Source organism: Lissotriton helveticus, chromosome 1_2 (genome assembly GCF_964261635.1).
Source record: "Lissotriton helveticus chromosome 1_2, aLisHel1.1, whole genome shotgun sequence".
Taxonomy (NCBI): Eukaryota; Metazoa; Chordata; class Amphibia; order Caudata; family Salamandridae; genus Lissotriton; species Lissotriton helveticus.
Genome location: NC_136058.1, coordinates 437,055,424 through 437,071,570, shown reverse-complemented (window position 1 = coordinate 437,071,570; position 16,147 = coordinate 437,055,424). Strand labels below are relative to the sequence as shown.

General features: G+C 45.0%; 1 protein-coding gene across 2 annotated transcripts in view; it reads right to left on the bottom strand.

Moving 5' to 3' along the window:
- The window catches only part of LOC144807665 (uncharacterized), a 79,324-nt gene that overhangs the window by 14,753 nt on the left and 48,424 nt on the right, over positions 1 to 16,147 (bottom strand). The window contains exon 4 of one of the 2 annotated variants that reach the window (XM_078673297.1): positions 3,572 to 3,641. The gene's annotated coding sequence lies outside the window, so the exon portion shown is untranslated. Of the gene's footprint in view, positions 1 to 3,571; positions 4,345 to 16,147 lie in introns of those variants that run through there. The other variant, XM_078673298.1, reaches the window with a different exon arrangement.

The window sequence follows — 16,147 nt, the reverse complement described above, 5'->3', positions numbered from 1 at the left end:
CAGGGAAAGCCAGGACGAGTTCCCCAGAGTTATACAGCGCCGGGACGCCCCGTTGCTGGGGCAGCTGTGCGCTTTACAAGTATACTACCTTTACATTTACATTTACAACGCAATGCCATTACAACGCAAAAAAAGGTAAGTATATAATATAGTGTACTTTAATTTTTTTTAATTATTCAAATTTTAATTTACTATTCTAACTCCTGGGGGGAGTAATAGTAGGGTAAGTGCTGGATAGTGTAGGGGTAAAATTTACTATTCTAACTCCAGGGGGGTGTAATAGTAGGGGAAGTGCTGGATAGTGTAGGGGCAAAATTTACTATTCTAACTCCAGGGGGGTGTAATAGTAGGGTAAGTGCTGGATAGTGTAGGGGAATAATTTACTATTCTAACTTCGGGGGGGTCTAATAGTAGGGTAAGTGCTGGATAGTGTAGGGGTAAAATTTACTATTCTAACTCCAGGGGGGTGTAATAGTAGGGTAAGTGCTGGATAGTGTAGGGGTATAATTTACTATTCTAACTCCAGGGGGGTGTAATAGTAGGGTAAGTGCTGGATAGTGTAGGGGTAAAATGTACTATTCTAACTCCAGGGGGGTGTAATAGTAGGGTAAGTGCTGGATAGTGTAGGGGTAACATTTACTATTCTAACTCCAGGGGGGTGTAATAGTAGGGTAAGTGCTGGATAGTGTAAGGGTAAAATGTACTAATTACTTTTTTAATAATTAATATTAAATTAATATTTTATTTAATTATTATGAAAATTTAATTATTTCTTTAAATAAATGTACACTATATTATATACTTACCTATACTTACCTATATTTGCGTTGTAATGGCATTGCGTTGTAAAACCATCTGCGTTGTAAAGGTACTTGCATTGTAATGGTTTAGTTGTAACGGCATTGCGTTGTAAAAGTTGCGTTGTAATGGTTGTATACCCTCTAAGGGGCACCCTGTGTGCAATTTTTAATAAATCGGACACTGCAATCAATGCAGTTTTAATATGCTCAGATGTTTGGTATCAAATATCCCATATTTCAGAGAAACCTTCATGAGGCTGGGGAACTCGTAATGACAAGTGTCCAGCCAATGTGCTTACTATAGAGCTTGCCTGGTCACTTGCAATATTCAGGAATCGACAAGGACATTGCAGTAGATATCCCTAAAGCAGCATGCACTATAAGGCCTGCTAGAGGGGTGTCTTACCTATATCTATGGGCATCGCATACAGGGATGTGTGGCACGTCGACTCTTCAGTTTTGTCTGCACCAAGACACACAGCTGCAGTGGCAGTATGTATGTATGTATGTATGTATGTATGTATGTATGTATGTATGCATGTGTGTATGTGCGTGGTGAGGGGTCCCTTAGGGTGGCATAATTTGTGCTGCAGCCTTTAGAGACCCTCTTAAACAAGGCCTTTGGTACCAGAGGTAATCTTTTACTAGGCACTTATATGTGAGCTAATGGGGTGCCAACCGTGGAAACGACAGGTACACTTAAGGGAAGGAGATCGGGCTCAGGGGACCTGGTTGGCAGGGACCCTGTCCACTTCCAGTAAATACTATATCATCTTCCGGTTAAAAAGTGAAGGCTAACCATGTCCAAAACAGGCCCTTTCCTACATTGAGACATTTTTCCTAGGACAGCGAAACCTCTACAGCAGGTCTTGCTCACAGTCCTTATACTGTGACTGCCACTACTGGATATTAATCTTGAATTTTTAAAGCAGGGCCAGGATGTGGACAGGAGCCAATGAACAGGAGGGCAACTCACCAGATAATAGAAGTCTTCTGTCTTCACACTCACTTAGAGAGAACAATAACATCCCATGTATTGCAGGACAAAGAGGCCACAACCCTCAGTGAAACACTCACCTTTCAGAGGAGATTCGTTAATAAGAATAAAATGAACATAACAGGTCCCTGGGGACCCCACAGATACACCGTTACTACCAGTACCATAAATGCTTGGGGTCCCGCAGGTAAACCTAACAGTGCTACAAAGTCTTAGGGGCCCTACAGGTAAACCTTTCCTAACCCAGTGCTACAAATGCTATGTGCTCAGTGCAGCAGGACTGGGCGCTCTAGGGCAGCAATTAAGTTGCTTGGCATTCATCTACCCTTAGCTAAGCCACGTGATAAAGGCAGTAGATCAGGATGATTCTCCTCGATCAGAAGTAGCTCTCACTATCGAAAAGGTGAAGACCCTGGTATAACACAAACGCAGACTTGCGGTTAGGCTCTACCACGACATGTAGTAAACTATTAATTTATGTATCTGTAGGATTAGATTGCATTGCAAGTTAATTCTTATGTCAATATTTTCCGCACACAACATACAACATAGATTCCTCACGTGCATACCCTGATGAAGGAGAAACCCCAAAATGAATTGGGGCAGACTGAATTAGAATTTTTACTTGGGGAACAGTGATTTTGAAAGTGATTCTATGAGAATAAATATGCTTAAACTGGAATACAGGTGGATTTGCTCCCAAGGGAAGGAGACATAGATGCACTTTTGCGGGTACAAGCTGTGGAGCAGGAGACACAGACCAGATCTAGTCTAGAGCTATACAAACAACTGTAGCCAAATACATCTCCCTTCTGGAACGCGATGAGTGGATTACATAAATACTACAATAATGAATGAAAAGTACATGGCATGCATAGACAAGGTTTGCTATGTAACCTCTGGACTCCTGTAAACCTAAACAAACACCAGTAATCAGACACTAGGGACATCACCTGAAGCTCCTAAGATTTTCCTTTTGTTTGGTATCTTGTTTTTGGGAGGTGTGTTTTAGGATAAGCTATGTTGGGTGTGTGTGGGGTGTGTCAGGTAGCCCCTGTGGTAGACAATGGGATAGAGGATAAGGAGTGCCATGCCATCCCTTCATATATTTCTCCCCTCCTATATTCACAGTCCCCTTTTACCAGTTGTCCGATTTGCTGTTATCAAGAAGTGGAGAGAGGGGAATCGGCAGGCGGCCCCTTTAAGCCGGAGCTGAGGACGGACATCAGAGGATACACACTTGAAGAAGGCGGGGCGGAGAGCGCGTCAGGTTGCTCAGTAGTTAGTCCAGCTACACGTGGCATGGGAACGCGAGGCGGAAAAACCAGCGGGGAAGACCGGAAAGACAGAGAAGGACTAACAGCCTTACGAGAGAGACAACCAGAGCCCAGGGGAGGTCACAGCTTGTCGGCGAGCAGAACACCCGAACCTGGCGGAGGAGGGAAAGCCGAAGCAGAAGACCAGACCTCACTGAAGGTCGCGGAGTCACCACGCCACGGCCCCGGAAGGACATGGCTCTTCCAGGTGCGTGGGCGTCTTCGGGGCTTTTGGAAAGGGGCTGAGTCAGAGAGGGACGGGAGGGGAGGCTGAGGGGTGAAAGGGACCAAAGGAAAAGGAAATAAGTGAGATGGAAATAAAGACAAGAGCAGAAATCATCGGCTACTCTTTTTGTTTTGGTTGCTCCAACCTCTACACCCTCCCTTGACATTTATGCATGGCTATTATTTATCCCTCACATCCTCCCTTGGCTAAACCATAAAGCAAAAACACTTACCTGGGTCTTTTCCTTCTGTCCGAGGGACGACGGCGGCCGAGGCTCACCTAAGGGACTGATGTGGAAGACCCTGTGGGAAAGAACAATATAACAGAGACAATCAATCATTGTGATTTCCTGTAATACTAATAAAAAGTACATACCAAGAAATTATTCAATGCAGTGTGCTCCTTCTTGACCGACTCTTCTACAACGGGGAGCTACATACTTTCCCTACAGGGATTGGGAGACAGAAACACAAAGACCAACAGACACACACAGACACACACACACGGGAAAGCATAGTAGGAAAACGCTATATACAGTTTTTATACGCTTGCATATGTACATTGTTTTAGAAAGATGGTGGAACAATTTATTCTGTTCAATGTGCTTATTTTGCTAATTACTTTTATCTGCTTCTATTATCATTGCAGTTCGGGTTGGACTGTTCCCATGAGGCACAGGGTCAAGACTGATTTGCATATGGCCATGTCTGAACTGGGGTGGCATGGTGAGCAAAATAATGATGGATTTACCCAGATCTCTTGACTGAGGGTGAATGTTTTGATTTGTTCTACATTCCGTCCATCAATTGTGTGTCTTTTGCATTATTATAATTGCAGCACATAAATTCTATACAAGAATTACGATGGTTAAATTAATAATGAAAATGCTAATGTTATGTTATTTTAATTTGATATCGCACACGAATTACCCCTAAGCAGAAACTACTTTAAGGAGAAATTTAGGATTGGTACGTAGAACCACTCAATTTTTGTGAAGTTGAAAGAAAGGCTCTTGTATAGGTAATGCCTGAAGTTCATCAACTCTCCTTAGTGAATTTATCGTTCTGAGGAAAGCAACTTTCCATGATAGGAATTGTAACGGACATTTGTGCATTGGTTCAAAATGCGGGCCCATTAGCCTTGTAAGGGCTATGTTTAAATTCCACTCTGGAGCAGGGGGAATACTTGGCGATATAACCCTATTTAATCCTTCCATGAAGGCTTTAATCACTGGTACTCTGAAGAGAGATAGGTGTTGTCCATTTTGCAAGTATGCAGCTACGACTCCCAGGTGTAAACAAATGGATGTGTAAGTTAATCTGCATTGCTGTAAATGCAATGGATAACAAATGATGTTCTTCACAAACAACAAGAGCAATTTGACTGTGACCTGGTTCGATAGGAAACACCTGATTTCAGAGTGGGAAGGATGACATAAAATCACGTAGTACGTAACAATTAAGACCGATATAATTGCTAACAAGATGCGGGTTGTAGCAGTGCAGAACATCGGACTAAAATGTCAAGAAGTTTACACGGTCAATTCAGCAAGAGTGGGCAGTTTGCCAAGTAGGATGGTGTGACAATCGTTTCAGCATATGTCACGGTAAGCCTAATATGATTGAAGTGGACTTAAGGGCAGGTAGAAGTGAGGGTTGTTGCGATGATGAAATTGAGCCTCACAGATACAGGGCAGTGTATTATGAAGCACGGTTTTGTTAAAGATAGGCAATGGCTATTGAGGGCATAAGAATAACGCCTAGGAACAGGTAACAGCTTGGGGTGGTGAGATGACGCAAGGTAGCGCCACATGTATGGGGCAGCATATTGCAAAGTATGATTGTTGTTTGGCAAGAGGGCTAGCTACGGAGGGGTATAAGTTCAACGCTGAGTGCAACTTGATAACTATCAAAATGTGGAGTGCTATTCTGTTTGCAGTACGTTTCATGGACATTTTTTGTTTGTGTACAAAACATATTAAGAATGTATATATTTTAAAGACATGTGTGTAAAGTACGTTGATGGTAATGCACATGAATTTGCTTGCTTTTTAGATGCCCCTGACGAAGGGAAATCTCCCGAAATGCATTGGGCTTTTTAATAACAATAAAAAAAACGTGACATATGGCAACCACCTCTCCTTTGTTTTTGGGAACGTTTCAGCTTGGAAGTAGAATGAATAAAATGGATTGAAGCAAATGAAAAATGGTTAAAAAGAAATTGAGCAAAAAAGGATTAAGCGAAGTAAAAAGAAGAAAGCATTAATTGATTGGATTCATTCATTCACGTGGCTGTGCAGCCTACATGGGATCAGAAACTTGGTTCCTGTTCTGTCTTTTATCTGCACCTCCTGGACTCCTCACATTCCTATCGAGAGAAGATCCTGCCTCCTCCTCATTAGTGTTGTTTCAGTAACTGCTTCTATCACGTGTTCATGTTTCATTGACTTGTATTAGGAGAAAAGTGCATAAAAATACATTGTGTAGCATTAGCATTATATACTCCAACTTGCTTTAGAATGGATGCTCTCGTCCATTGCAAAGACAATTGTCACTTGTTAGTTTGCTTGGCCTTTTGCTATTTTTGCATTAAATGTATGATAGATGTGTTGTGTTTTATTTTACATAGCACAAGAGATGCTGAGGAAAATGACAGTCCAGTATACACATTCTTCATATAAATCAACTCACAGTATACTGTTTTGGAGGTTCAGTCCTAAAGACATTATCTCTAACTGAACGCAGGCACCCTAGGAAGCATGTGCTTTTCAAACCAGTCGCCCTCTGATGCGGCGTCCTTGCTATTGGACAAGTCAATATGTCCTGAATTTTAGGAGGGTTACCGTATCTAGTGCACTCTGTTAGACAGCGCTCACCTGTGGTAGCAAGATGTTAATAGGCACCTTATCACCTATGCACGATGCAGGGCATTGAGTTACAGAGCTCCTCACGCTGTGGAGAAGATTAGGTCACATTTACTCGTTTTTCCATATTTGGTCCTGATGAAGTGCCACCTGATTGCTCCATGACTACACAAGGCATGAAAAACGTTGACCTGAAGTATAGACCCCAGCTTACCAGCAGGTCCATTGGTGTAAGCTTGAGGAGTCGTCCCCATGTAAATGTGATGGTTTTTCAACCCAGGATAATGCGCATTTTTTGTTCTTCTGTTCTTTCTATTGTGAACCTCGCACTCGATATTTAAAACCAATCCTGAAGGAGATGGGTTTCATGCAGTACAAGCTTGCATTGTTATACTTACAGATGATGAATTCCCCTTTAATTATGTATTGCACTGCTAGTTTTTTGGCCGCATCTGTCAGATGTAAGAGATCAAGGTTAAGATTGGAACTACAATTGAGGACAGATACCTAAATTCATGTCTACTGTACTGGTGAGCGCAAATTGTAATGAAGTTTATGGAAATAATGCCCTTTTAACTTGTTTTTTAATTCCACTTAATGTTTAATACTGTATTAATTGATTTTAAGATATTTTGAATGTGTGATATATGGTGTAGAATACTTTTATGATTTTAATTAATCGAATAAAGTGGACTTTGACTGACTGACTGACTGACTGACTGACTACTCACATGACTTGAGTTGTTGAGTCTTCCATGCTCTTGTCTCCTCCTCACATAGAGTGTTCGGTGCTCCTGTTCTTCTAACACAAGTGCGTGCACTGGCTTGGGTTTAACTAAGTGCGTCAGAGCGCTGCTTGCAGAGCAGACTGCTCGCTGCTATTCATCCCGCGCCAGGCAACAGTATTTAAGGGTGTGTGGTAAAACAATATTATCTACGTTTGAGCACTCTGGGCTTCATATTCCACCGGTGAATGACAGTATAATAGCGTTGTGTGATGGAACGTCGGTTTTGCAATGCTGTTGCTAAGTGCCTAATTACCTACAGGTAATGACATCGCTTGAAGTGTTTGCCTTATAAATAAGTTCCTTTCGTCGACAAAGAGGGTGTACTTAGCCTGAAGAGGTGAAAACACTTCCAAAAATAAGCCCTCTGTACACATATTGTGTTGTGAAACAGCAAGGCATTTGCCATTTATCCAACGAGCGGGTACTTATAGCAATAGTTACACAGCGGATGCCTCAACTGGTTTTTGTCACGTGGTCAAGACCGTTTGTACAACTCGGAGGATTTAAACAAGGAAATTACTGGGTCAACATTGGTGTCTTCTGTCCCACTTAGGACGTTCCGGAAACATAAAGGACCGATCGTGCCATAAATTAAATTCATATCTCCCGCAAGTGCAAAATGTTCATTATTCATAAAGCACAGAATTGTGATGCGCCCAAAGTTACTCGCATCCGACATCGTGTACTTTACACAGCTTAAGAGTAACTTATGCACTTGTGAGTACACTATGCACGGGCGAGTGAGAGAGAGTAGGGAAAAGCAGGTGGGCATTCAGAGGCGAAACCCGAGAGTGGCGAGGCTGGCAGTGCAGACTAGAGGAACACCCACAGGGCTGGTTCGAAGAGTTGGTGTCCCCGGCTGAAAGAGAATGCACGAAGCCCCTCTTTGATTTGCATACACTGACACATTGAGGGGCTGTTTGCATCTCATCAGATGACCCTGCTCCAGGAACTGCTTGGTGCAGACCTCTCCTGTGCTGCAGTCATAACCAAATCTCAGTGTCAAAAGCAGTAACTCTGCTATCTGCTAAAAATAAACATCTTTCATCTGCATGATACAAGTTTACTTCCCTGTAGACACATTAGCCCTCTATACTACTTTATGACTTAAAGCGTGACTAGACAAAACACAGACCTTGAAGTTTGCATGCAGTTCCTTGAGGCTGGTTTATAGCTCACTGTGTTATAATTGAAGGATTGCAATTTATGACCTGCAAGTCATAAAAAAAATCTCGGTGTCAAAAGCAGTAACTCTGCTATCTGCTAAAAATAAAAATCTTTCATATGCATGATACACGTTTGCTTCGCTGTAGACACATTAGCCCTCTATACTACTTTATGATGAGGTAAAGTGTGACTAGACAAAACACTGATCTCAGCAGCAATAGCCGCCAGAGTTACCTTACCATTATTATTATTATTATTATTATTATTCCATGAGATTCCATGAGATTTAGATGGCACACAAAGCTCTCAGCCGCAGGTGGCTTGATCTCAAAAGATATTTTAAAAAGCAGCCTTTGCAACCCATTAAGCCACAGCATATTTACTGTCACATTTCTACTTGTTTCCTATTTCTTTGTGGAAGACTTTTAAAAGCAAGTGTATTAGAGGACTGTCAAACTGCTGTTCATGACTCATCCCCTCATTACTTAACCCTCTGTTTGTTGCCACATCTGGACCCCCAGTTTATGGGTTCCCGAAGTAAAGTCTTTCCAATTACAGCACTGAACACTAATCTTATTTCTGTTAGTTTTTGTGAACGCGACTCGAATGTACTGGAGCGCTCTAGGTGAGAACCAGTTACACGGCACAACCTAGTACGCCAGGCAAATGTTGACTCGTTTCACTGAATACATCTGTCTGAGCTGCGTGTATGTTCAACAGACCCCCACAAGCCACTGTTCCTTCCCAGTGCGAGTGAAACCGCTCCTCGCAAAGCATTACAGTAAATTAATGCACAACGCGTTTTCAATGTAGAACACAGACCAGACAGTGAAAAACCTTAAAATTCACGTGTCACTAGACACTGTAATAACGCGGAGCTGCGGTAAAGCGCTATTATTCAGGCGGATTCTAAGATTTAAAAAATATATATTATTTTACCTCACTGCTGATGAATGGGCACGAGCTTTTAGATAACACATGCTTAACGGAAGGTAGTCCTTGCAGTGAATTGTTTCAGAAAGCAAACAAGAATGGGCTGCCACCAATTCTTTAGAGATATTTATTTACATGAAAACCAACGCTGCAAGACATTCTGCCACGAGGCTCGGGTTATGCAGCACTAGAAGAAAGTTACACCGAGTGTGTCTGGTGCTGTATTACATCTCCAGCATTCACAAACTCGGTGATTAATAGCGCGGTTCCTCAGAGACCGGCACTTACAGACCAATAAAAAACAAACAAACCCTCTCCCTCCTCCCACCCGGACCTCCGTGCACCCCCTCCCCGCGTTCCCACCACTAATAACATAGCCGTATATTACCTGCCCCCCCTCACTCAGCACGGCAGCCCCCTGTCCTCAGTCGTCACGCCAAGAATGCGGCAGCCGCAGCCTGGAAATTCCCATTGTCCGCTCGCTGAAGCCATCCGCACAAAAAACGAGGCGCGCGACGCGATCCGATTCTTTGGACAGGAGCAGCAGTGAAAGATGATCTGAATCTGGTCAGAGGGACCCTGTGGCCCTGCCTACCGTAAGGTTCAGCCTCTAAGTGACGTCAGGCGGGCACACGCACTTCCGCGCAGGCGCAGAGTGTTCTTGGCCGCTTCTCTGCTTGCTGATGGCATACAAGAGGCGTTGGACGGGACGAGAATAGCCCAAGGGACCCGGTGAGTGGGGTCGGGGGCTGTGTGTGGGAGTGGGGTGGGAGGAGGGGTGCATGTGTGTGTGCGTGTGCGTGTGTGTGCTGTGTCTGTGTGCTGACTTGCTGGGAATCTGAGGCAGGGGATGTGCACGGCGCCGGGCTGGGCCTGCGCGCCCACAAGGTGAAGTCGACGCTCGTGCCCGGCCCCTGTCTCAGATTCCCAGGAGACGGGTGACAATAGTTGTCGAGCTAGACATGCTTCGCATGTGTTCTAGCTCGACCTAAAAAAATAGTTTTATATGTCACTACGTGCAAAAACCATAAATCGATAACAATATGACGTTGCAGAATTATGAACATACTTTAAACTGGAATCATGAGAAGGATACCGCTTCCGCTCGTTTGAACGATATACTTAACATGTTTGTTCTTATCTTTTAAAATTCTTTTTTAATCATTTTATAGGGATATAATATTTGTATTATGACATTGTTATGGTTTTAAATAACTTAAACAATAAAGATTACTTACTTTAAAGACCTGGCCAAGCCTCATTCGGCTGCTGCCGGGGCCCTGGCCGATGATAAAGTGCCTCCAGGCCGGAACGTGGACGGCGTGCTCAATGCTTAGTGGTGCCGGGAGATGTAGTTCCTCACCCCTGTCAGTCACAGGTTTGTGGCAGGCAAGCAAACAAAGATTAACGGGCTCCCGTTTCAGTGCAAGACAAATTGCCCGAAGCTCTAGAAGGTTGACTTGGAGCCCGGACTCCGCTGGAGTCCAGTGGCCTCTGATCTCCGCCTCTCCCATGCAGCCACCCCACCCCAGAAGTGATGCATCTGACACCATTGTGAACTCTGGTTGGGGAAGGGAGGGGGGCCTGCCGTTGACCCAATTGTGGTTCGTTAGCCACCACTGCAATTGGCGTGCAGAGCCCTCCGTGATCTGGATACAATCGGAAAGATTCCCCTGATGTTTTGCCCACTGGAACTTCAGATCCCACTACAGAGGCTGCATATGCCACCTGGCATAATCTACCAGCAGGATGCAGGAGGTCATGAGGATCATTCTGACTGAAACCTAGGATAGAGGCTTAAAGATCGGAATCATAGCCCGAATATCCCGGACTCGCTGTTTGGAAGGATAAGCCCGAAACTGCGTTGTATCAAGAACCGCTCCGATGAAAAGGAGCTTCTGAGAGGGAATCAGGTGTGACTTTGGCACGTTGATAGTGAACCACAGCGAATGCAGGAGGTCCGCTGTAGTCTGGAGGAGGGAGACGACAGCCTGGGGCGGGCCCGCCTTCAACAGCCAGTCGTTGAGATATGGGAAGACGTGAACCCCTGATCGGCGCAGATGAGCTACAACCACCGCCATCACTTTCATGAGCATCTGAGGGGCGCTGGTAGGGCCCCAAAGGGGAGCACGCTAAACTGAAAATGCTCATGGCCAATTAGTGAACCGTAGGTAATGCCTGTGGGCTGGCAGGTCGGGAATGTAGAAATAGGTGTCATGCAAGTCCAGCGCTACCATCCAGTCTCCAGGGTCGAGGGCAGACAGAACCTGAGCCAATGTCAACATCTTAACATTGGCTCAGGAGGAAGTGGTTGACGTCCCTCAAGTCTAAGATAGGACGCAGGCATTTGTCCTTCTTGGGTACCAGAAAGTAGTGGGAGTAGCAACCACAACCTACTTCTGGCACAGGGACGCGTTTGATGGCTCTCTTGGCCAGAGAGCCGCAACTTCCTGGCAGAGAAGAGCCAAGTGATACTCCGACATGTGATGGAATTGAGGTGGCATTGATGGAGGAGTATTCTCGAAGGGGAGGAGGTAGCCGCTTTGGACTATCTGCAAAACTCACCTATTTGACAGGAGGTTCTGCCAGTGGGGGAGGTGATGGCGAATCCTGCCGCCCATTGGCCCAGGAGGGTCGGACTATGAAGGTTTAGAAGCTGCTGCAGAGGGGGTACTGGTGGACTGGCCCGCACGTTGGCCCCTGACCACGACGCTGCGTCCCACGTCCCTGGCCACGCAGAGGCTGAACAGTATACGCAGGCCTGTGGCTCTGGGCGGAACGTGGTGGGACATCCCTTCCATAGCCACAAAAAGAGCTAAAAAGCAGACTGCGCTGGGCGAGAGTTAGTACCAAGGCTTAAGGATCATTCTTAGCCCTAGAATCCTTAAAAAGCTTGAGCGCGTTGTCCGCTTTGTCACCACACAAACAACAGCCATCAAAGGGTCCGTCCAAAAGAGTTGATTGGACATTGCCCGAAAAGCCAGTAGACCTTAGCCAGGCAAAGCGTCTCAGTGCTAACGACGTTGAAATCGTCCTGCCTAGTGAGTCGGCGGTGTCCAGCCCACATCGTATGTGAACTTTGTTGCACCTCTCCCCTCAGCAGCTGCAAGGGAGAGCACGGCCCGTGACTCTTCCGGGCACTGAGGCAGTACCTGCGAGACAGTGTCCCACACATAGTGGGTATAACGGCCCAAGAGACATGCAGTGTTCACAGACCTCTGTCCTAAGCTGGCGAAAGAAAACATCTTCTTCCCATGATGGTCCAGCTTCTTGGATTCCCTATCAGGTGGAGCAGTAGGGAATGCACCATTGGAAGTAGAGGCTTGGACCACCAAGCTCTCAGGAGTAGGGTTTTGGGAGACGAAAATGGGGTTGCCCGGGGCAGGGCGGTGGGGTGGGGCAATCGTCCTATCCACAGTAGCCCCAGTGCTGGGCTTGGACCAAGGGCCCAGAAGGATGTCTGTGAGGGCCATATTGAACAGCAGCAGGAGCTCCGAAGAGGCCGCTGATGGTTGATGGACCTTGGTCAGGAGGTTAGTACTGATTGCCACCATAGGAAGCTCAAGGTTTAAGGCCTCAGCCACCCTACGCCACACCACTGCGTATGATGCAGCCTTCTCTGTAGCCAGAGTAGGGGGAGAAAGCATACCAAGGTCTGGAGAAGTGTCCAGAGCACTGGCCACACCAAACTCCTCTCTCCAGTCTGGTTCTTCCAACTGGTATGCTAGAGGGTCCACAGACCCCTCCTAGTCCTCCACTTCCTCTGGTTGCCATTCAGGGTGATAGTAAACACCAGGGTAGAACAAGGGTACAAAAGTACCGGGTGGTGCCGGTATCAGCGTCCGTTCTGCTCCGTGTCCATGTCGAGCGGGAGGCCGGGGTAGACAACGGTTGGGGACACAACCTGCAGTGGAAGGGGTGGAGGTGTTGTCAATGGATTAGACGCCGGAGGTGGTGTCGTAATGTCGACCAGCCCCAATCCAGATCCAGGAGTTGATCCATGGGAGCACTGCGGAGCCGAAGCCGCCAGCATCGAAGGCCAAGAACCCCCAGCCGAGTCTGCAGAGTCCGAAGGCGCACTGGCCCAGTAGGGGCACAAGCAGCCCCCATGCTTACTCCTTTTGTCGGTTTAGACTCCATCAGAAAAAGCAGACAAGTTTTTGGATGTTTATTTTAGATACGGTTAAACATGGTCTAAACCAGGAAATTCAATGGGAACAGGCCATGTGATACAATACCAGTTAAATTACCATGGTAAATCAATCACTGACCGAAGGCCGAGTGCCCATGGCATGGAAAAAGGCATCAGTAAGACCTATTAGGAAGAATACTACAATCCCTTGGACGGATTTGTCTAATCTCAGACCGATATCCCTACCTCCATTCATGGGAAAGCTCACTGAAAGACATGTAAACAAGCACCTTTCGAGCTATATATCGAACAGGCCGGCAGTCTAGACCATTCGCAATTTGGCTTTAGGCCGAAGCATAGTACTGAGTCGGCACTGTCAATAACGGATGATCTACACATGTACCAGGACAGGGGTCATTCGGTAGTCCTGGTACTGTTAGATCTGTCGGCAGCGTTCGACACTATATCTCATAATATTCTGCTCGAACGGCTTGCTAAGATCGGTCTTGTGAGTACAGCACTGGCCTGGCTAAGAAGTTTCCTATCTAACCGGACTCAATCGGTTAAAATGGGCACATTTCGCTCGGTGGAAACTGAGATTACCAAGGGGGTGCCACAGGGCTCTTGTTTGAGCCCAACTCTTTTTAACATCTACGTGGCCTCCCTGGCTAAAATCTTTAGAGAGTTCGGTTTCATCCCAGTATCATACGCGGATGATACCCAGCTCCTGTTTCCTTTTAAAACTCTTACCGACGAAGTGAAAACATCTTTTTCCAATGGCATGAAGGCAGTAGCAAATTGGATGACTTCTAACTGCCTCCAATGCAACGTAGGCAAAACGGAGGTTGTATTCTTTGGGGAAGCGCAAAGATCCTGTGGACCCCGGACTGGTGGCCGCAAGACCTTGGCCCGGTCCCAGACCCTAAATTGGTTGTGAAAAATCTAGGAGTGCGCTTGGATCGTGAACTCTCTTTTAAGCAACATTGTAACATCATTGTGGGTTCCTGCTTCCATGTCATCGGCTTGTTGCGAAAGGTCTTTCCCCTGCTACCGGACTTCACCAGGAAAACCTTGGTGCAAGCTCTGATACTTAGTCGTTTCGACTATTGTAACGGCCTCCTGTTATCGGCCAATGATGGAGTACTAGCCAAACTCCATATGATTCAAAATACTGCGGCCAGGCTGGTATTAAATGCCCCCCCCTAGAACACCGTCTAACCCTCTCTTGGAGAAATTGCATTGGCTCTCAGTCCGTAACAAGGTAAAATTTAAGACCTGCTGTTTAATACACAAGAGCCTAAATGGACTGGGGCCATCGCACTGGAGAGATAAATTCATTCCATACAACCCGGTTAGGTCCCTTAGGTCCAGTAACCAGCTTCTCCTAAGAGTGCCAGCTGTGAGAAAGGCCAGACAGGGTGGCAAGACCCTATCTGTAGTCGGTCCGATTTTATGGAACAAGTTTCCCCTTGAGCTGAGGCAATGTTCTGAACATCTGAGCTTCAGAAAGAACTCAAAACATTCTTGTTTCAGAACTAATCTGCTATCCACTGACTGCTTGACCATGCTTCTGGTATTTTGGGCGCAGAGATACTCCGGAAGGAGTCGATTCAAGCGCGTTATAAACCCGCAAATAAATAAATAAATAAATAAATAAAACCATCCATGGCGTTTGTTCCAAATTCTATTTTTTGCAATTCCTATATACACCTCAGCAAAATACATCTATTAGTGGCACATGTTTCATCTTCCACCTTATTTTCTTCAGTCTTACTATTATCTTTCATATTTTATTCCTTTATTTATTTATTTTTCTTAGCTTTATATATGTAGCAGTTACATACCTGCGCGTCGCAATTAATCATCATATACTGTCCTTATCATCGCTTGCCACGGAGTTCCCTGTACACGGCCTAGTCAATTCGGATTAGGTCGGCAACACTACACCACCCAGTCAATTTGGATTAGGTCGGCCACACTGTATAAATACATGGGTAGCACGCTATGACTACATTGCTATTCACTTTCCTGATTGCAATACTGTTTCAACAAACAGATGCACGAATACTGCTTCATATAAGGAGTGACATTGCTCTTTATATTATGAAAATTGATTCATTTTAGCTGTGTCACAGACAGTATAAGGTGGTAATATTGCGTAAAGTTAGGCATTGTGCTTCACATATATGTTTTTTACATCGTTCCAATAAAGTTTTGTCAAGGTACACAGACGATTGGCCATCTTTTACCATGTGATACACCCGCTGCAGGTCAAAACACCTTAACCGGATCACGCCAGGTTTAGTTTCCGATAGCAACCAAAAAAATGCCAATACTGATACCATTCAAACTCAAGCAATTATCCCACACACCAGATGACCTAAACACTCTGGTTGAAAACAGTAGAATTCTCTTTTTCAGGTACACTTTTTCACTTATTAGTTATTATTTTCTCTTGATTTGTATTGTTTACATTTATAAACAATGATTCATTAACAAAAAGATAACTAATAAGTAAAAAAGAGTATATGAAAAAGAAAAAGAAAATTCGACTTTTTTCATCCAGCGTATTTAGGTCATCTGGCGTGTGGGATAATTGCTTGAGTTTGAATGGTATCAGTATTGGCATTTTTTTTGGTTGCTATTGGTATATTGGTCCGAACCTTACTGAATAAGAGCCAAACCCTTTCTTGTTTTTCAGGTTTAGTTCCGGGCATATTCGCAGAAAGAAGGAACCTCATATCCGGAGGCTCCAAATGACTAAAAGGTAAGTTCGAGCCATTGACACGCCCTAGCTTTAATCAAGTCCGCATAGTTTTTCACAGTACCCTAATTAAGTTTGCATAGCTCCTGCTGGCGCATCGTTATCTCGTGACATTATAAAACACTATTAACTTAACATATGTGGATATTTTGTAACTCTTA